The sequence below is a fragment of the Alexandromys fortis genome, unplaced genomic scaffold, assembly GCF_014885135.2.
Source record: "Alexandromys fortis isolate MF-2015 unplaced genomic scaffold, M_Fortis_MF-2015_v1.1 scaffold_8_1_9099942, whole genome shotgun sequence".
Lineage (NCBI taxonomy): Eukaryota > Metazoa > Chordata > Mammalia > Rodentia > Cricetidae > Alexandromys > Alexandromys fortis.
Window position 1 is genome coordinate 3,335,882 of NW_026067898.1, and position 21,166 is coordinate 3,357,047.

General features: G+C 42.5%; 1 long non-coding RNA gene across 1 annotated transcript in view; it reads left to right on the plus strand.

Moving 5' to 3' along the window:
* The window catches only part of LOC126487582 (uncharacterized), a 19,388-nt gene extending 2,827 nt beyond the window's left edge, over positions 1 to 16,561 (plus strand). Inside the window, exons 2-3 of the long non-coding RNA XR_007588424.1 lie at positions 14,918 to 14,976; positions 15,995 to 16,561. This is a non-coding gene — a long non-coding RNA (uncharacterized lncRNA). The remainder of the gene's footprint in view (positions 1 to 14,917; positions 14,977 to 15,994) is intronic.
* The last annotated feature ends 4,605 nt before the right edge of the window (positions 16,562 to 21,166 follow it).

Sequence of the window (21,166 nt, forward strand, 5' to 3'; positions counted from 1 at the left end):
AAAAAAAAAAAAAAAATTATTATTTATGTGCATGGATGTTTTGCCAGCATGTGTATCTGTGTACATCATGCATGCAGTGCCTGCAGAGAACAAAGCTGAGTATCAGATCCCTGGGAACTCGAGTTACAAGTCAACTGCCCTGTGGATGCTGAGAATTGAACTTGGGTTCTCGTGTAGATCAGTTGGTGCTCTTAACCACTGAGCCATCTCCAGCTGCCCCCCAAAAGCAGTTAAAAAAATTTGAATGCTAAACTATACCTCAATCTGTTTCAAATGAAGCTGAGTTGAAAAGCAATATGTTACTTATTCTGCAGAAGGAAAAAAATCAGAAGCAACTAAGTTTGTGAGGAGGCCGCTGCTGTAGCCAGAAAGTAAGATGGCACTTGCTTGGGCTAGAGTAGCAGCAGAAAAGGTATATTCTACATAAACGTGTTCCTCACCTTAAGATGAAGCTATGCCCCAAATCCATCTCACGCTGACATACTGTTAGGCTGGAAATACATTGGATATGCTGGACCGATTGAATATTGGAGCATAGTCACACACCCTTAATAGAACATTGTTAGTTTGTTTTTTTCTCCTCCGGATGGTGAGGCTGAGTGCCAGCTGGCAGCTTTCCCTGCCTCTGCCCAGCATTGCAAGACAGCATAGTAACTCACATTGCTATTGTAGGCAAAGATACAGTTTCAAAGTACATTTTCCACAGACAATTATCACCTTTGCATCATCATAAGGGAAAAACATCATACATCAAAACATTACAACCAGGGACAGTATGAGAATCAAACCACAAGGAATTGCTAATAGGGTCAATGCAAAGGATATCCAAATCATTAGCTGAATAATAAATTCGCCATTTATTAATAAAAGATGAATGCAGAAATGAGAAGCAATTTGTGATATGTGTTCTGGATAGTCTTATGTCAACTTAACAAACAAATTAGAGCTATCTGAAAGGAGGGAACCTCAACTGAGAAAATGCCTCTATAAGATCCAGCTGTAAGGCCTTCTCTTAATTAGTGATTGATGGGGGGGCCCATTCCACGTGGGTGGCATCGTTCCTGGGCTAGGGGCCTGGATTCTCTAAGAAAGCAGGCTAAGTGCTTTTTTTGAATGGAAACTGAGGAGCAGTGGATCTGGGGGAGGAGGGACTAGAAACAGGGGATAGGAGAAGCTTGCAGGAGAGAAAGAAGCAAAATGCTATGAGAACCAGGCCAGAGAGAAAAGGAGGCATTTCACCCACGGGGTGGCATCGCCTGTGTTCCACCGTGATCAGTAAGGGGCCACTCTGGGAGAGGGGCCCTTCCCTTCAGGAGCATCATTTAACCTCTGGCTGCACACAGTCATGCTAAATTTAATGGGAGCAGGATCACTTAAGGATTAGGATGAGATCAGGCTAGTGACACTCCCTTGTGGAGGGGTGGAGGCCCACAAGGCTCCTCCCTTCCTGAAATTATATGATGTGAGCATTGACTGGGTGGGACTCCCCAGCTGTGCAGCTCTTCATGAGTCACCCAGAAGACTGGGGGTCCCCTCAGTGGTGCCGCAGCCTTTGAGTCACCCAGGCTTCTGTAACCCATCGATTCACCAAAAGGGACTTGAATAGACTCGGTGCCATCTCTGTCTGAAGTGATCAGATATTCATTTCCTTTACATATAAATAAATTTATTTTTATTTTATATGTGTTGTTATTTTGGCTATATGTATGTCTGTGTGAGGATATCAGATCTTAGAAATGCAGACAGTTGCCACACCTCCCAATAATGCCAATCGCTATGAGTTTATGGGGACCAATTACATTCAAACTTTCACACATGGGCTTTTTAAACCTCAAAGCCCACCACAAGTAAAACTCTTCCTCTAACAAGGCCACTCTTCCTAGTTCTTGTAATCCTTTCATATAGTTCCATTCTCCGTATGAGCCTATGGGGCCATTCTTATTCAAACCTCCACAATGTCCAATTTATTATAACTTTTATTTATGACTAGTAATTTAATTTGATTTATTATTTTGGCATTATGCCATATTCCAACCTGGGGAATGAAGTGAACAGTTACATTACAGAAAAAAATCAAACAACAACATAATATAACTTTAATTTTTTCTAATGAAGTTGAGCTTTCTTCATGTCGTGAATATTATTAGTGACAGTAGAGAGAAGCTAGAATTGTGAGAGACCTGGATCTCATAGATTTGTGAGATAATTTTGGCTCTGGATCTACAGCATCCAACTCTGTGCCATCACTGAGTTCCCATCACCGGGGTTGTCAAATCTAGACATGAATTCTTTTTTTTTACCATAGGAGTATCAGCATACACTATCTGGATCTTGGTAACTAAGACCCTTGGCTACTAAGTCCCAAGTCCAATTTCTCTCATGAGATGGATGGCAATAGACCTTCTGAGATTCTGACCCCCCTCTGTACAAAGGTGTCATTGTATAAAGCCTCCCATCAAGTAACTTACAGATTTTTAAAAGCCGTATGGAATGGTAGTGAAAACCAAAGTTAAAATAAGATACCCTGGGTTGGAAAAGGAACTTTAAGATAAGGTTACTATGCGAAAACCCAAAGGCTGGGAGTATTCATTGATTGATTACCCCCACCCAGAATCAGAATTCAGGCTATTATCATTATTGTTGAAGACACCAAACCGGGTAGAAAAATGAAAAGAATCAGGGTGGGACAGAGCTGGAGGCTTCCTCATGATTGTGTGAAGTTTTGTCGTGCTTGAAGGAAGTGTGTGGGCTGCTCTGAGAGAATTGCTAGCAGGCCTTCCCAACTATGGAGCTTGTGTTTTATGCTACAATATACTAGGTAAGACGTGTTCACTTGTGCAATCAGTGCACAACTTCTATGAATGGAAACAACTCTTCCAATTAGATCTCAGGCCCTCCCATAGGAAGGAAGCCATATTTGGTACTGTAAGCCCTGGCAGAAGTCTGTGACTGAGGAAATCATAGGCCCCAAGGCATCTGTATATTACTGCTGCTATCTGTCAGAGTTGGCTTCTGTTCTGCAGTAGGCAATGGTTACTGTGAAGGCATATGACTGGTGTGGTTTGACAAGGAATGGCCTCCATAGGCTCATATACTTGGATGCTTGGTCCCTGATTAGTGGAACTGCTTGGGAAGGATTAGGAGGTGTGACCTTGTGGGAGTAGTGTGGCCTCTCCGGAGGAGGAGTATGTCACTGGCATGAGGCCTGCTACCTACAGATCAGTACGTACAGGTCTCATCTACTTATCCAGCACCATGCCTGTCTGTGTGCTGCCAGGAACGCCCCCCCCCCCATGACAATGGACTAACCCTCTGAAACTGTATGCAAGTGCCACCCCCCATCCCCCGTTACTTTCTTTTTATAAGAGTTACCTTGGTCATGGTGTCTCTTCACAGCAATGGAACTAAGACATTAAGACAACTGCTCCAACTGCTGAGAGTGTCTGGTGCTGTAGCACAAGAAGAATTGTAAATGTTAGACACGCGCACGCGCGCACATTGTGGAAATGAAGTGGAAAGACTATAGGGCCAAAGGAAGGGGAAGAGTTGGGGGAAGCCCATCTTGAGCCAGACTGGCTGCCATTACCCACATCAGAGTCTCATGAGATCAAGCCTATTTCCTCGCCAGCTGGGTGTGTGGTGGCCCACGATTTTTATCCCAGCACTCAGGATGCAGAGGCCAGTCTGGTCTACAGAGTTTCAGGTCAGCTACATAAAGATCCTGTCTCAAAAAAACAAAAGAAAAATTTCCCTCACGGAGGGAGGGTTGAGGTTCCCAAAGCTGTTGGGGTTCCCAGGGCAACCTTTCCCTGAAAGAGTATCAGCACAATAGATGAGTCAATGGGGCGGAGTGATCTCCAGCGCCGTGGTTGCTATCAGTAGGGCACTGGCGGTGCACGGTGTTCTGAGGACAACTGTTTCTGGGTTACTCTGATAAACCAATCGACTCATTGAGCTGCACCTGAATGGAATCCCTTCTGTGGCCTTCTGCACCCTCTCTATCTGGATGACTATCTTTACAGCTTCTCGGGAGACATCACACAACAAAGGGCTAAGGGATCTGGGAATGAAGAGCAGGGAGAAACGAGAAGCGAGTACACCCGATAACACGCTTCTCAGCTCTCCAGATAATTTCTCATATTCTCTATCCTCTTCTTTCCCCTTCCTCCTGTGGTACTAGGTATTAAGCCTGTATTCCCGAACATGCCATCCAAGTATTCTACCAGCTCGGTTTGCTTTGTTTTGGGTGACGGTCTTACTGAGTTGCTCAGGCTGACTCTAAACTTATTACCAGCAGCCCAGGCAGACCTTGAACCGGTGTTCTCCTGCCTCAGACTTCTGGGTGTCTGGGAGAACAGGCCTGTGCCACCAGGTCTGGCTTCCTTTGTCTTGGCAGATTAAGAGCGCCTATGCCAAGTAGCACACCGGGCATTTTCCCAGCGTTGGCTTTAGTCTAGCTGAAAACCTCAGTTTCAACAAAGTAACGAAAATGCAAAAAGTAGTGAGCCACAGATCTCGCGTTCCCTCTGCCTGACATTTTGCATGACAGTCTGCCATGGAAATATGTAATCTTTATTAATTCAGAACGACTGCATGGGTGAAGTCTCTGTGAATGTTGCACTCAGAATCAGTCTCTGGCCCGAGTTAGCGATCCATCTGCACTGACTGGCAAAGCAAAGGCGCAGCCTGAACTGAGCGCGGGGGAAGAGCTCCGCCTGCGGTTTCCGGCACCTGCGCCCTGATCTGTTCACAGGCATTTAGTAATTAGTTAAATTAAAGCCAGTTCGAGTGCAGATTTCCCTTGTGAATTCAAGGCCTCATAAATGAATTTGTTAACTGTATATTTTAGTCCCACAATGGGGTTTTGTCTTCCTTGCATGGCTGTATTTATGTTATATAATAATATAAAAAGAAACAATAGGACAGAAATAGATCCTTCTGCCTTCCCTACAAATATTAATCATTTGAGCGTGCAGGGTAATATTTAAGTACTTTCCATTGCCTAAAAAAGCAGGCCTTTTCAAAATGTAGAGAAATTTGGCTTAGGACATAATTCAGAATTTTAATTTTCTGAGATATACTTTATACATATAAAAAGTAGGCTTAGCATAATTGTCAATTTCTTTTTCATCTGTTATTTCCTCAAAAAGGGACATTTTTATAACTTACTTTTGAAATTAATATGTTAATTTATCTTGTAATTATATGATATATATGTTAATTATGTAGACTATATATTACAGTGGTTTATGCTCCAAAAAAACCCTCATGACCAGGAAATCAATCAATATACTTGTGGAGTATCTGATATGAGTATAGTGCCTCATCAAAGGCTAGGAAGGTACAGAAAAATATATTTCACTGAAATTTAGGGATCATCCATTATATGACATAATACCATTAGCAGAAAGGAAATATTTCCAGGTGAACAACAGCACATTTAAGATGTTGTTTATAAGATGCATTCTACTTTCAGAAAAATTAGTAAGATTTTTTTAAATGTACATTCTAATTGATAAAACTCAAAAACAAAAAAAGAAACTCTGCTTTCAAGAACCGACAGATTCATAGGAGAGGGGTAAAAACCAAACCAGAGCAGCTGAAGGGACTGCTCAGCAGGTAAGAGCATTTTGTTCTTCCAGAGTTCGGTTCCCGGCACCTACCCATACGGCCACCAGCTCACCACACTCTGTAACTCCAGCTCCAGAAGATCTGATGGTTTCGTTGTGGCCTTCATGGGCCCCTGCACAGTTGTGGTGCATACATATACAGGCATATGCATACACATGTACATAAAATAAATTTTGTTTTGGGAAAAAAAACAACCCAGAAAAGAAAAAAAGAAATCATAGCAAGAAATCTTCATTTTTAGCAAAATCATAGATGTAAAACTTAAAACATGTTTGCAGGGACACATCCTGGGTATCAAAAATACAGGCTTAAATTAATCTTTACATAGTGTACTAATCAGGTGTCCCTAGACGAACAATCTTAAAGGATGACTATATTAGTACAAAGGGGATTTATTAGATTGGTTTACAGGCTACAGGCCGTCCAAAAGAGTTGTTTGCATGCCAGGGAGGCTGAGAAGTTGGTGGAAATCGGGTACTGAAAGGACTGCAAGATTCCTGGAGAGACATCAGTCTTCAGTTCACGCTGAAGGATGAGCAAGCCGGGTTAGGGTTATCCTGAAGTGACAGCCACTGCAACCGCGACAGGTTAGACACATTCACCAGCCGAGGTGGAGGCGAGCAAGCAAAAGTCAGCAGTGCTTTTCCCTCTGGGCCCCTGCCGGAAAATGTGCTACCAGGTCTCCCTCCTCATTTTAACCCTTCTAAGAAACCCCCTTGCAGTCCCACCGACAGACGTGTGTCTCAGCTGACAGTCAAGATTGGCCATCATACACACACTAGATTATGTAAGCCTTGAAAACAGTGCGGAAAGCCGGGCGGTGGTGGAGCAAGCCTTTAATCCCAGCACTTGGGAGGTAGAAGCAGGTGGATCTCTGTGAGTTCGAGACCAGCCTGGTTCCAGGACAGGCTTCAAAACCCCAGAGAAACCCTGTCTCGAAAAACCAAAAAAAAAAAAAAAAACCAAAAACAAAAACAAAAACCATGCAGAGTTATTTGGGTTTATAGTTTATGATCATTGAGGATGTCATAATCAAATATTATAACAAAAGCTTAAGAAAACATATCTGAGGACCAGCTAGGAAACTAGAGTATTAATTTAACTATAAGGGGCATGGAAAATGTGATGTTGTTAAAACCCCTTTAAAAACCGGTGACTTAGAAGGCACTGTTTTAAAGAATAATTATTAGGGGGTGGAGAAATGACTCAGGGCACTCACGGCTCTTGCAGGGGACCTTGGTTGGTTCCCAGAACCCACATGGTTAGTTCACAACCATATATCCAGACCGCCATGGACAGCAGGCACCCATGTGTATACACATCCATGTAGCATAAAGAAATATCTTTTTCCTACAGACAGAGGAGTACCAAGGGATCAAAGGGATTCTCTCTAAGCTCAGTCAAGTGAACCAGGGACGTTACCCATGTCACTTACAGGAATAGAGGTGTTTAATTAAGAGACTCCACCAAGATGCCCACCCTAGTCAACGGCTTGTCTATTCAACAGACATGATTGGGATCTTGGGGTGGGAAGGGGTCAAATGAGGATTCCTTGAACCTCCTGAGTCTTGTATTGCTCTCACCTCACTCCATAAAAGAGTGTTAATCTCATGAGGGTCCCATACGGGTCAACACAGGTGCCTTGCTTCAAAATGACTAGGGTGCTGTCTTCCCTGAAGAAGATCATTAGACTACAGAAGCCCATCAAAGAAGACATGACTGTGTCTAGTCAGTGAACATGACATTGACATTTAATCTATGTGGTGTATTTTATTGTTTGAACTGGTTATGTAACGAAGGATGGTACTGAATGGCCTGCTTGCCTTCAGCTCCTAAGCAAAGGCATTATGGATACACACCACCACTCTGAGCTCTTATTTTACAAGTAATTTTTGTTTTTCAGGATGGGGTTTCTCCGTGTATCTGTGGTTCTCTAGCTGTCCTGGAACTCACTCTGTAGACCAGACTGGCCTTGAACTCACAGAGATCCACCTGCCTCTGCTTCCCAGAATGCTTGGATTAAAGGCGTGCGCAACCATTGTCTGGCTACAAGTACATTATTAGCCTTAGAATTGGACTCAGACTACATCCTTGTACGTTTTAAGATGTGCAGACTTTGCTGGCCCTCCTACCCCCAGAGGTCATTGCTGAATTAAATTAGCAGCACAGATGATTCTGACTTGCCAGCTGTAGAGTGCTCATCCCTATGGCAACCATTTCTAAGATCAATGTGTTTCTGAGCAATGGGCCCAAAATAGGCTATTACCCATTTTTATAGATTTCCACCATAGCAGCGAAAAAAAATTTAGAAAAACCCGACGCATTCCTTAACCAACAAGCACGCGGACAACAGACACATGCAAACCCACAGAGAAGATATGTCTACGAGCGTCTTTGGGTTTGGGGAGAGCTGTTTTCTATATTCCATTTCACATTAGTGTGTGAGGAGATTCTCTCTCCGCTGTGTGGGCTCTGGAGATCAGACGTAGGCTTGCGAGACGGACAGCAGAGCCTCCGGCCTGAGTCATCTCTCCAACCCCGCTTCACGCTTTGGGGGCTGAAGCCTCAATAGCTAAGGAGGGTTCCAGAACTGCCCTGACAATCTGGTGAAGACTTTACTTTTAAAAACGTGTGTTTGTGATGGAAGGGTGCATGTTTGTGTCTGAGGATTGAGGGCAACTCCAGGTGTCGTTCTCAGGAGGGCTGCCTCCTCCTTCCTCTGGAGCCTCCACGGTACCAAACTAGGCCCTCTACATGTGGGAGACAGTTGTGTAGCTTGGTCTATCTGAGGGGCCAGGATCTACCCACCTGGTGCAAATGAGCTGGCTTTTTGGAGCCCATTCCTATCTATGATGGGATGCCATGCTCAGCTTTAATGTAGCAAGGGAGGGGCTTGGTCCTGCCTCAGCTTAATCTGCCAGGCTTTGTTGACTCCCCAAGGGAGGTCTTACCCTTTGGGAGGAGAAGGTGGGGGGGAGGCGAGGGGATGGGAGGGGGAGAGGGAGGGAGAACTGTGGTTGGAATGTAAAATAAAATAATACATACATACATACACACACACACACACACACACACACATATAAAGCAGGGTCTTTTGTTGACCTGATGCTCACTAATTAGGCTGGACGCACTAGCAAGCCAGCCTCAGGGATCCTCCTATCTCTATGTTCCCTGAGCCTGGATCATGAGGACACACTACCAAGTTCAACAGTTTATGTGGGTTCTGGGTCAAACTCATGTCCTTACACTAACTAGCAAGGCCAAGTGTTTTACTGACAGAGCTATTTCCCACCGTTGGTCTGATTTTATTGATTTAATTAGAGATTAATTTTATTAGAGATGGTTGCATTTCCTTAGAGATTAGAATATTTTAAATATCTTAATTTTCCTAAAGAGGAGTGATTGAAAAGGGTTCAGGGTTCTCATATTGGGGCAAACACCATCACACAGTTTTATGGGTAGCACAATTTGGTGTTGAATTTTTTTTTTTAAAGGACCCAAAGTTCGGGTGACTAAGGAAGTGAAAGTGGCTCTGGAAAAAGTTGGGGGTTGAATATATTCAAAACATGTTGTGAGAAACTCTCAAAGAACTAATAAAAAATCTGACACCCCCACTAAAATGTGCTTATTCTACAAACATTCCTCCTCAAATGAGTTGACTAGGAAACTGTCTGTAGATGGATGGACCCCTGAAGGCACAGACGCCTCTACTCAGCCCTCTACGTTGCCTGAAAGTAGAAACCTGGTTCCATGGATTTTGCGGTTCTTATTTTCAATATCACGTCACAGTTTCCAGTGCTGTTAAATTCTCTGTGCTCCAAGATCTGGACAGATAGCATCTCTATGGCAAGTTTTAGTGAGATTCAGTGCCTAAGAGTTCTTTTATCGGTGATCAATTATTTAGAAATGTCAGTATGTGAGTATGCTGTATGTTTCCTATAACCACTCCCTTCTTTGGGATCTACATTGTGTTTAGTCTACATTAATGTAATAGTGTATTGGTCTATAATTTGATAAAGGAATTTCTCTTATGTAGACAGAGACCGCTCTTTTCCTGACCACTCAGACCAAAATAATTGCACAGAAACTATATTAATTACAACACTGCTTGGCCAATAGCTTAGGCTTCTTATTGGCTAGCTCTATATCTTAAAATAACCCATTTTTATTATTTTGCTTTTTACCACAAGGTTTGTGGTTTACTGGTAAGGTTCCTGGGCATCTGTCTCTTTCAGCAGATACATGGCATCTCTTTGACTCTGCATACTCTCTCTATCTCTGTTCTGATTTCCCACCCGGCTTTACTCTGCTAAGCCATACGCCGAAACAGCTTCTTTATTAATCAATGGTAATAAAACATATTCACAGCGTACAGAGGGGAATTCCACATCACTCTTAGTGGCAATTTCCAGTAAAATTTGAAATGTAAGAGTAACTGACCACATTTAGAAGCCATAAACAATTTGAACGCCCTTGACAGATTATATCTAAATTAATCTCCAAAAAAGTTACAGCCACCTGCAGGAGTACCTCTTTTACTCAAAATCACTCTGGACTGGGGTAACAGCACAGCTGGCAGAGGCACCCACATCACGCCTGACAACATGAGGTCAATCTCTGGGATGAGCTCTGACACATCGTCCTCTGACCGTCACAAGTGTGCCTTGGGGTGTGTGCGTCCTCACCTACACCCACTAAAAATAAATAAAAATATAATAAAGGTTTTAAAAGCAATTCTTTTATAAGCAATTTTTTTCTGTTTTCTAAAATATAGAATCATGCTCCTCTTCATTTTGATGACCGTTTTTCTCATGCTGTAACAAATGAAAAAATTAGGTGTGGGCAGTTGTGAGTTACCAAGAGCAGAAGTTTCATTTCACAAATAAGACAAATTATAGAGGTTAATATTTCACTATTTTATTATAGCTCTTTTTAATGACTTGAATTAAATTTTACTAAATAAGAACTAAATGAATATATTGTCAAGCTTGTTAATAAAGATAAATTTTCCCAAAGCTACAGATAATATTACCAACAAAATACAAACAAAAACCACTTTCATCTTTTTTATAATGGAAGGAGCGGTCACTATTCTCACTAGTTGAACCAAAATTATTTTATAGTTTACCTGCCAGTATAAAATCCCTAGCAAATACTGAGGGAAACAGTCAATAACTCTTCACTGTGAGTATGAATATTATCTGATTAGAAATTCAGAAGCTGTTTCTCCTTATATTTACTTATATTTACAGCCCGAGTACTTTTTACGTAACCAGATTCCGTGTTCATGCCTCACTGTCCGAATACACTGAACAGGCAATGGTCAGGAGTGTCGTGAAGAGGACAGGCGGCAGAAGGCTTGGTTGGTTCATCCTCGGAGTCTGTAAAGGACAGACTGACTGCCTAGGAGAGGATTATTGTTCTTTCCTGCCAGTGACTCAGCGCAATGGGAAACCCCATGCATTCTTCCTCTGACTCTCAAAGATAGTTAGAAAGCAGGGGTCATGTGGCCACCATATCACATGCTGTTAGCTTAGGTTCCGTTTGCTAGAGACATACATACTTAGCTGATCTCATAAGTTTGGCCCTTTGGAATGGCTGCTGCCAGAAGTATTGCTTTTGAAAAAAGATTTACTTATTTATGATGTGTGTGTATGTGCACCGGTGTGCACTCGTGTGTGGCAAGAGATGTAAGAGTATCAGATCTCTCCCTGAACCCAGGGTTTGTGCCAGGCTGGAAGCCAGCACGCTCTAGTGATGCTCCTGTCTCTGCTTCCTCTGGAATCTGGGTTACAGAGGTGTGGGGCTCCTGGCTGTGGATACTCCACAGGTGCTGTGGATATAAACGCTAGCACCCCAAGGATCTACCACACCCAGGGCAAGAAAGTGAAAGCCACAGATACTGCTACCAAATGAATTGTCTATGACCTATGGACCCATTGAAAGTAAGGTTTCATTGGGCCCTTGGTCTTTCCACTCCCTGCCCCTCTACTTCCTCTTGAGTCTTGTGTTTTACGGAATGGATATGAATACAGGGTTACGGTCCAGTCTCCACTACCCTCAGGCTTGGACTGGAAACTGAGAAGGATAGATACAGGGAAGTCATTAGCTAATATGACTACAGACCAGCTACCCACATTCCATCTTGACCTTTACTTGCTGTTGTCTACTTAAAATGTCTGATTGTATGAAGAAAAAGAACGCTATGAGAATTTGTCTTTTGAAATAGGAATACAGAGTTTATGATTCTCAGCAAGTCGTGTGGCTGGCGCCGTAGCTGCCAGCAACAAGGGAATTTCCATTGCAAAAAAACTGGAGTTGTAAAACTGAGGATTCCTGAAAAATTCCTTTTAAAGGATTCTGGCCTTTGGGAAACAGGAAAACCTGGGGAATCAGACCTGGCTTTGAAAAGAAAACTGTTGTTTCTATGCTAACTGATCAGGAGTAATTTTTAAAAAAACTTTGCCATGATTGGGGGGAAAAGCTCAAAAAGAGAAAGAGAAAAAGACATAAATCAGACAATTGATACCAGTCTCTGTTCCTTTGATCCCCCTGGCTACTCTGCTATCAGCACTGACTGGGCCTTTAATTCTCATTCTGATTAATGGTGGGCCCCTGCCTGCATCTTAGACTATATGGCCAATTATATATAAGTTCAGTAAAACTGATGGTCCTTAGATCCAACTACATCTCTTTAGAGCAAGATGAGTCCATGTTGAACTCATTCACTAAAACCAGTGGAGAATGTAACAGGGCCCTGGATTTTGTAGGCTCTGAGACCTCAGCAAGACTGACTCCATGGTGGAAGTAATACCCAGCCTGTAAAACTCAGCATGTAGATAGCATCACTACCAACACTAAAACAAAGGCCTAATCTATCAAAGTCTTAATTTTTAGCATAGCACAAATAAAAAAAATCCGCTTTAGATTATTGGCAAAGAAATTATTTCACACTCAAGTTTGGGAAAATATCACTAATAAGTAAAAGCTGGCTGGGCATTGTGGTGAACACCTATAACCCAGAACTCAGGTGACTGAGACAGGATTGCTGTGAATTTGAGGTCACACTTCAAACCTCTGTCTCAAAAAAAAAAAGAAAAAGGAAAGAAAGAAAAAAGAAGAGGGGGGAAAAGGTCAAAGCTGGGGGATGGGTACCCCACAAAATTAGTCTCTCTCTGTCTCTCAAAGCTTTAGGAAACTCAGAACCTTCTCATTAGAGGCAAGACTGTTTCTTTAAGTGAAAAGGACACAAAGAAAAATAAACCACTCACATGAATTGAGCTAATTTGTTCTGCCTGGCCCGAAGAAAACAGTGTCCTCATTACTAGTAACTGAGTATCTTTTTTGTACTGTCTTATCCCACAGTGAACCGAGGCCACTGACCCAACTCTGGTAAGCACTGTTAGCTAACGCAAACTGCTCTTTAACTTTACATCAGAGCAATAGGTGGCTTTTTACGTTCTGTTTTTCTCTACCTAAAGAAAACACTAGCAGTTTGAAACAGGATCGGGTGCATCAGTGGGTGAGATTGCCACTTGTTCCAAAAGTCCCATGACTTTAGGGGAGGATATTTAGGGGGCGGCTCTCAGCTCTGAAGCATGTGGGTGTCTGGGTGCTGGAGAGCCTGGCCAGTCCTCGCTGCTGCTTCTCTGATGTTTGCCGTCTTGGCGGTAGCTTCTGTCTCTTCTTCCTCATGTTGAGTCTTCTTGGGAAGAGGATAGGAAGAGGGTGTACCAGCAACAGATTTCCCAGCGTACTGCTTCACACAGAGCAGCTTTGAAAGCTGAAAAACTGGCTGCGTGCGCTTCAGCAGCAGGTTTCAGAGTCTAAATTTGCAATGTTTCTGCAATCGTTCTAAGGCAGATTAAGTATGGCTTATGTCAAGTGCGGAAACCATGGACTCGCTATAAAACACTGCATTTAATTTAGGACAGAACAGCCAACCCTGCGCTACTTACAGCAACAGAGAAAGGGAAATTCAGACAAATGACAACCTGCAGACAGTTTAAATCCTTGTGTGAAGCAGCAGCTTCTATTTTCTCCTTTCCGAGAAAGCATTGGGCCAAGGTGTTCAACTGAAAAACAAAACACATTGGGGTTCACATTTCTATCTCTCCTCCTACCTTCCGTGGGAGGTGCCAGGCCTGGCAGCCAGAGAGCGTGATCAAAAGGGAACTTGGGAGGCTGATATGGTGGGATATTTGGCCTTGATTAAATGTTGATTATAGAGGCTATCCTGCAGTAGAGGCTAGTGTACGGAACCCATCAGGAAAGGAAAACTCCACACTCTACAGTTGTAGATGACATAAAACTTCACTTCTGCCACTTATGTCCAGCTTACCTACCTCCCTCCCTCCCTCCCTCCCTCCCTCCCTCCCTCCCTCTCTCTCTAACGGTTTCACTATATAGTATAGGTAGACTGGAACTCCATATATTCCTGCTCCTACCTGCTATGCTTCCTATAGGCTGAAAGCTGGGATTATAGGCATGGGATTATAGCTCAGCATGCCTGGCTTATTTTGCCTCTTTTGATAGATGTTATAATAGAGTTCTGTGTAGGGTCCCTGAAGCTTTCTACACACCTAGAGAAACAACGAGCTCTTTAAAATTGTGCTGGACTATAGATGTAGCTCACACTTGCAAAGTCTTGGGTTGGATACTTAGTACCAAACAGAAATAACAACAAAACCCACAAAAACAACGCACAGTGCCATGAGTCACACTTCATACCCGTTCAGGATACGATGTTTCCTTGGATATATAGTGTAGGGTTCTTGACCAAAAGCTAATGGGGAATCTTAGTAGTCAGGATAAATATTGTATCAACGTGTAAAGAAAAAGCAATTGCAATCACTACAGCCATTGTGCAGTTGGCCTGCCTTGGGATGACGGCAGAATTACTGCAGCTTTGTGTCTCTGTCTTCTTTGACTCAGGGGGGAGATGAGAGAAGATGAGTTGTTCATTCCTTTCTTCTGAGTCAATTCATAAGACTGAAATATCATCGCCCTCTTTCAAAACAAAGCAGTCCAGATGAACTCTGTTATTCCCAACGCGGGCTGTGCCAGCCAAGTTTCCTTTCTAGCATATGCAGTTTCTGTAGTTTACAAACAAGCACGTGCATGCTTATCTCGTACAGTAAGTACACGGCCGAATCGCTAGTATTTCTGAACAACTTCCCAATGTTTCCTGCTCGAGTCAATCAACCGCATGATTAAAATCCAAGACAAGGAAGCATTTATTAATACACTGTAAATGCTAAATTTCACTTTGCCATTTTAATTATAGAATCAACTATATGTCATAAGTAAAATGGAGACGAGGTGAGACTTTCTTCTCTTCACAAGGTAAAGATAACTTGTTTATTCTTTCGTTTCTTATACATACAAACTAAGACCGCAGAATGGGGAACATAAGAAGGACTGAAGATTGGAGTGAATTCTGATTCTAAAGGGCTGTAAAGTATCAATGAGTGGAAACAATTAAAAATGATACAATAAATGGTACAACATTAGTGTGGAAACAACCTAGGTGACCTAGAATATCTCCACATTTTTAGTTAAAAACTAAACACACGTGCACACACACATACATCTATTGGGTCCATTTACTACTGGTCTTATATCCATCTGTTCAGCGTTGACCACTTATTATCATATGGCTCAGCCCCAGGGAAAACTTATTCTCTGATTTTCTCTCCCTCAGCATCCATAGACTCCCCGGAGCTCTTTGTCTGGGGATGCATCCTTGTGAAAATTTCCCCCCATCCGCGTTGGCATATTAACTGCTGTAGTCTTGGGCAGGCGACCACACCGTAGACCTCATGGACCAAGAGTCGCTGTCATATTTAGAAAGTACTGTCTTCGCACAGACATCCTGGTCCACTGGCTCTCACCAGTGGTCTACTTCTTCCATGATATCCCCTGCTTAACTGTAGGGCTGTACTGGAGATTATCAGCTGGGGTTGGGCACCACAGAACCACCTACTCTCTAAACTTTGGCCAATTGTGGATCTCTGCAATAGTCTCCATCTGCTGCAAACAGCGGCTTCTTTGACGAGTGGCAAGAGCTGCACTGTCTATGGTATAAGCAGTATATTTAGATGCAGTTACAAGTCATACTGGCTGAAGAGAACTGCAGCCGCAGGTTCCTCTCCGGGGTCTGTGTCATCTCCAGCCATGGCTAGTCAGCCAGGTCTCTAGCACCAGGCGTGACTCCTGTTTATTAGGTCCAATGAGACAGTTACTGTCCACCCCAAGACATAAGTGCCATCCTGTACCTGTGGGGATATCTAGCTGTACTGCTGTTGTTGTGGTTTACAGCCTTCACATCTGAGTTGGACTTACTGTTTTTCTCTCTTGACAGCTTGCACGGCACCGTCTCATGTGAACCAGTCCTCAGAGAAGATCCCAGATCAGTTCCAGCTTAATTCCTCCAAGTATTGTATTCAAAGGATGTGGTGTCTTCAGCTATAAAGTCCTGAGGCCGCCAAGGGCAATGGCAATAGCCTATATGGTTTGGGAGTCTCTTGAAATCCCTGCCAACAATCTGAAGAGAGGCTTTCAAGAGGCTTTCCATGCCTGGGCCTGGGGTTTTGTTAGATGGTCTATGGCAATGGGGGCAAGGATTATACCCTGTGGCATTACTTCATTTAATATATATAAAATCTATAATATATATTAATACATGTTACATGTAATATAAATATTCATTATATACTAAATATGTTAGTATATTTATACATTTAATATATACTAATTGGCTTTGGTAACATTGGATTCCCATTTAAGTGTTAATACAAAGTTGAATTTATTTAATTTTTAAATTGTATTTATTGGCTGGAGAGATGGCTCAGCGGTTAAGAGCATTGCGCAGGTCCTGAGTTAAATTCCCAGCAACCACATGGTGGCTCACAACCATCTGTAATGAGGTCTGGTGCCCTCTTCTGGCCTGCAGACAAACACGCAGACAGAATATTGCATATATAATAAATAAATATTTTAAAAAAATAAATAAATTGTATTTATTTTTTGTGTATATATGTGTCTCTGTGTGTGTGTGTCTGTGTGTATGCCTGTGTGTGCGCACGTACAGGTGTGGAGGTCAGAGAAGTTTTTCTGGGGTCATTTGGCCGTTTCCACTTTCACCTGGATTCCTGGGATCAAACTTGAGTCAGCGATAGCGAGGGCCTTGCCTCATCTCTCCAGTCCCTACAACGCTGAATTTAAGAAGTACTGAACACCTGAATTATTATAAACATTTAGACTGCAAGACGTCTTAATGAGGAGAAATCATCTTATGATGAGTTTGTATACTTTAACATAATGCATATTTTATAATAAAGAAAAAGTTAATGCCCCTAACATTTCATACAATCACCTTAGAATTATAGTGATTATGGTGTGCGTCTCACACCAAACAGTGAAAATACCATTTTCAGAAATTATTACTTTGAAATAGGAGTTTTTCAAGGAAAGCAATTTAAGATAATTAGGCAGGTTTTTAATTTTTTTGGTTGAGTGCTAAAACACAATGTGTGAGCTATTTAAAGAAGGCTATGGTGCATAGCCATCGCCCTCCTCTGCTTCTGCTCTCCTTCCTCACTGTACTGAAGAAAAGAAAGCCCACAGGCTTCTATTTTTAGACAAGCCGATGCACGAACCGACTTCCAGATAACGATAATGATGACCGTGAGAACAATGACGGCCCATCTTACTGTTAATTTGCGTCTCCTGGAATGGTCTCACGCAGCAACAATCTAGTGAGTTAGATCCAACCATCTCTCCTAAGGTGAAAAAAATCAACACTTTACAGCGTACTCCAGCCACTCGCCCCGCAGCCACACACCCGCAGCCACACCTCAGGGAGAAACAGAGCTGGGTCTCGCCTTTGCGCAGCTGACCTTTAGCTTGGGCTTTGCTCTTCTAAATAACCATTTAAACACGTGACGTGAAGCTTGAAGGAACGCGGGATTTTTTTTTACTGTGCCTGGGGTGGTACTTAGGAACACTCACGTGCTAGGCACTCTCGCCATTGCATTACGCCACCTACCCTAAATAGTGAACATTTTCTCACATACGCCCCATGGTTCAAGAAGTTGATATACTTTTATTTCACTGAAAAATTAGAAGATATGACAAAACTTTTCTAATCTTCCCAAGAAAATTATTTTTTTTTTAAATATTTGTTTATTTATTATGTATACAATATTCTGTCTGTGTATGTCTGTATGCCAGAAGAGGGCACCAGACCACATTACAGATGGTTGTGAGCCACCATGTGGTTGCCGGAAATTGAACTCAGGACCTTTGGAAGAACAGGCAATGCTCTTAACCACTGAGCCATCTCTCCAGCCCAAGAAAATTATTTTTTAAAATTTTGTGGAGTGTTGTGTGTGTGGTGGGGTGTGTGTATTTGTGAGTCCAGGAACCCACAGAGTCCAAAAGAGGAGATCAGGTGCCCTGGAGTTGGAACTATAGATGGTTGCGGGCCCCTTGATATGAATGCTAGGAGCCAAACTCTGGTCCTTTCCAAGAGTAATATATGCTCCTAACTATGGAGTCCACCCACAAAGAAATTCTTATTTATGCTGCTGCTGCTGATGTGTTGTGTGTGTGTGTGTGTGTGTGCATGCACACATTCGTGCATACACATGCACGGAGGTCAGGGGACAACCTTGGGAGTTTACTTGATGTATGCTAAAGATTGGGCTTGGGCTGCCAGGCTTGCGTGTCAAGCACTTCTTCCAATGAGCAATCTCATACGCCCCTGACAAGCAAATTCTGCTGCTCTACGTCATAGCATGGGTTAACAGGAGCTCTGCCCCTTTCTCACTGTGAGTTTTGGCAGGACTCCCTTCTCTGCTTCACAGGAGCAATAGGATTTAGCTTCCTACAAGGCTTTGCTATTAAGATGGGATTCAATAACCCGTATCAGACAGTTGGGAAGACATGCACATTCTAAGTGCTCAGATCTGGTGAATTAACACCATTGTCTGGGGTTCTTTTATCCCCACCTCATTAAAACAAGAATTACTTTGGCCTCACGTCAGCTGCTTCCTCCCCATCTCTTTCTTTCTCTCCCTTCTTGCCCTCTTAAATGTCAGGAACTTGCAGTGCCAAGTTCAATGAGTGTGTGTCTTCTTAGTTCTCTTATCAGTCAGAGGGGTGGGACGCAGCTTCACGACACAGTAAACACTGTATGTGTGGGGCAAGCTGAGTTCAATGCCCAGCACTGAACAAAGACAAAGCAAGGCAGTGTACAGTGGTCATTTGGCTGACCATGATTAGTTGAAATACTCTCTCTTGACCTCCCAGACTCCATTTGTTTATGATTGGCAGGTACCTCGTGGGTCATTTGCCACCTTCATTTCCTTTTCTTGGGGCCTACAGTTGGCATCTGTCAGGTATGGGTACAAGATTCTATTTTGCTCATTCAACCTACTTTTCAAAAATTATCTAATTTAATTGTACAAATACCAACTTACACACCCCCCCATTTTTTTTTAACCTTTCTTTTTTTCCTGTTTTTCAAGACAGGGTTACTGTGTGTAATGGGCACTGGCTATCCTGGAAACTGTTTTGTAGACCAGGCTGGCCTTGAACTCTCAGAGATCTGTCTGCCTCTGTTTTCTGAGGTATTAAAGGCCTGCACACCACACCTGACCCAACTCTACTCTTATGGTTCAAATTTGCATTTCCTTGAAAGCCCCATTTATTATCACATTCGGTTTTCCTCCCAAGTTTTGAAAGAACGTTCATGTTCAGAAGAGACCAAATGTAAAACTGTGAGCGGGTCACCTTTGTTTCAGCTGGGCGTGGGGACTATCACAAGCTTTTGTTGTTGTTATGTCAGTGGGGTGGAACCCCACTTCTTCTTGAGTTAGGGTTTCACTGTGTAGCCCTGGCTGTCCTGGAACTCACTCTGTAGACCAGGCTGGCCTTGAACTCACAGAGATCTGCCTGTGTCTGCCCCCCAAATGCTGGGATTAAAGGCATGTGCCAACAAGGTCCAGCAGGATTATCACAGGTTTCATCTGTATTCCATCTCCAGTTCTGTTCTCTCATTAACAGTGCTAAAATTGTATGTCACAATCTTACACAACTGTGTGTGAGGTGCTGAGGATTCAAGGTCAGATCTTATTTTTTTTTATTATTTTTATTTAAGTCCAGGTCTTTACATATGCTAAAGAAGCAAGCGCTTGTGAATTCCACTGCCAGCTATAAAGTCTAAGATTTAAAAATAAACCAAACCAAAAGGATCAGTAAATATTTGTAAACACTCATATGGAAAATAAAAACCTCATGAGTCTTTGGTGTTTTCAAAATAACAAGGAAAATTAAAAACAGTCATGCACTTAAGTTGTTCACTGGGTCAGACTTCTTTCCATAGAAAATGCTGAGGTTCTTTGGAAGATCTTAAGAGGGGCTCTGAACTGGACCTTGGCTGTACAGCACAGAAGCGTTAAGCAAGTACGAGGTGCATCACTGAAGATCTAGAACACTGTAAGATGATGCTCTCTGGATGGGAATGATTAAGCCTGGGACTGTAGTTAATTTTTCATTGCTTTCTTTTTTATCCTTTGTACGGGTTCTATTTCTGGCATCTCCTCTGCTGACCGCTGGAGATGGCTTACGTTTCCTGCAGGCTGTCTTGTCTGCTCTCCTGTCACACTGTGTTTACTCTGCTAAACTCTAGCTCCTTACTCCACTTTCCACAGACACCAGGAAACCCTTGCACTCTCTCTTCTTCATTCTCCGTCTTGATCATTTTTAGTGGCTCAAGTCCCCTGTCTTATAGTCTCTGCCATGCCGGGGAACAGAAACTGCAGTAATGATTTACCATGCACCTTACTATCTATGTCTCCTATGACCTGTGTTAAAACTGTAATAAAGCCTCCCATAGAGTCAGTTCCTCTGTTCACACTACAGTCTGACTAAACACAGTTCTTAACACAATTTTTAAAATGTTAATTCATTAAAAAACCTGATTAGTTTACTATTCTTGCTTTACTGTTCCCACGGTTCGCCCTGTTTTTTCTCTCTGGGTTCTATTTTGGCAGAATGCAGCAGTTGCCCGAAGGAAGAGATGAGGGGCATACGTAACTAATGTATGTCTATTACTCTAGTGTTAGGTGCTTTCAAAGAGAAATTTATCCATCTAATTTGAGCCAGCAGTACCAGTTTGAGGTCTGGTAGAAGGAACACTGTTGTGTTTGTCTTCAGAAACAGGGAACTATCACCTTAGACCGCAGACATCGTAATCAGAGGGGTTTTAACCTAAGCAAACATGGAAATCCTGCCAGCAAGTTTTCTCTGTTCTTTTTTATGTAGAGAAACAATAGAGGGCTGGTTAATAAGCTTTCTCATTGGGATTGCCAGCCCACAAATACTGACACATTTTATAATTAATTTGTTATTAATTATAAAAGTTTGGCCTTAACTTAGGCTTTTTTCTTACTAGCTTATAACTTAATTAACCTAACTTAACTTAATTAATCATAACTTAATTGACCTCCAAGTTCTTTTTTTTTCTTTT